Source organism: Limulus polyphemus, unplaced genomic scaffold, assembly GCF_000517525.1.
Source record: "Limulus polyphemus unplaced genomic scaffold, Limulus_polyphemus-2.1.2 Scaffold4463, whole genome shotgun sequence".
In the NCBI taxonomy this organism is placed as follows: Eukaryota; Metazoa; Arthropoda; class Merostomata; order Xiphosura; family Limulidae; genus Limulus; species Limulus polyphemus.
This window is the reverse complement of record NW_013670073.1, coordinates 57,683-59,349: the sequence shown is the minus strand read 5'-3', so window position 1 is coordinate 59,349 and position 1,667 is coordinate 57,683.

Below are 1,667 nucleotides of genomic sequence, written 5' to 3'. Positions count from 1 at the left end.
CACTAAGGGAAAATCTTGCCTTGCAAATCTTTTGACATTCTTTGAAAATGTCTCTACTTATGTATATGAGGGTAATGATGTAGATTTGATGTATCTTGATTTTCAGAAAGCACAAGATACCACAAAAAAGGCTTGTAAATATATATATATATATATATATCTGAAGGTGTGGGGGATAAGTTAGCTAATTGGATAGAAGAGAGGCTAGGTGGAAGAAAGCAGAGAGTTGTTATAAATGGAGTTCAGTCAAACTAGATTAATGTCACAAGTGGAGTACCTCAGAGCTCAGTCTTAGGACTTTGTTTTACACCAATGACATAGATGAAGAAAATCTGCTGATGATATTAAGGTCTTGGGTGTTGCTAGCTGTGAAGAAGATGCTGCTGCATTACAAATGGATTTAGATCATTTAGTGAGTTGAGCAAATAAATGTCAAATGGGTTTTAATTATAATAAATGCAAGATAGTGCATATGGTTATCATAATGTCAATTATAAGTATAATTTGGGTGAGGATAACCTTAACATTGTCATGAAAGAAAGGGATCCTGGTGTAATGGTTGATCAGTCTCTCAAGCCATCCAAACAGTGTGCTATTGCTAGTGGTAGAGCAAATAGGATGTTAGATTGTATCTACAGTAATGTTGAATACAAGTCTAAAGATATTATAATTTCATTGTACAGGTCACTGGTTAAGCCACATTTGGAGTATTGTGTTTAGTCTTGGGTTCCTTGCTTGAGGAAGGACATTGAATTGTTAGAAATAGTTTAGAGGAGAGTTATTAGAATGGTTCCTGGGATGAATGGTCTTCATATGAGGAAAGATTAAGATCTCTCAAATTATTTTCTCTTGAAAAAAGAAAAGTTAGAAGGAATCTGATTTAGGTGTTTAAAATTGTAAAGGGAATTGATGGTGTTGAGGTATCATCTTATTTTTATACTTAACTGCAATAATAGTAGGACTAGGGGACACAAATATAAATTTTGTCAAGGTAGTTATCATCTTCAGTTAAGACATTTTTATTTTTCTAACAAGGTGTTTGGCCTCTAGAATGGGTTTCCTTCGGATGTTGTTGAGGCAGTAAATATAAATGAGTTTAAAAGAAAACTTGATAACTGTATGAATTATAAGGGCTGGCTTTACGATTCTGTTTTAAAAGTGATGTATTTAATAGTTTAGTTTAGAGGATGAGACAGCTGAGATGGACCAATAGGTCCCTTGTTGTCCCTAAACATTATGTTATGTATATATGATATTTCTACAATACATGTATTAACGATATAAAGATGACTGATACGATGAATTATAATGTTACGACAGCGGATTTCACGTGACGCTAGTAACACGTCATGATATTCTAGAAGGATCATGTCTGTTCGTGGCAACTCTGGTATTCTCTACGCGCCCTCTATTTTTTTATATATATAAGCCGGCAAATGAAGTGAAGGTATAATAGATAATAGCAGACAGAGAGATTGAAGATATTGTTACGACAGCGGAAGTCACGTGACGCTAGTAACACGTCATGATATTCTCGAAAGTTCGTGAATGCTCGAGTGTTTACTAGAGGTGTGGTATTCTTGTATATAAGGCCGCCAAGAAGTGACGGCAACAATGGAATTGAATTGCTTACAGAGATAGAGACGGACAATTGAGTCAAGCCCGTG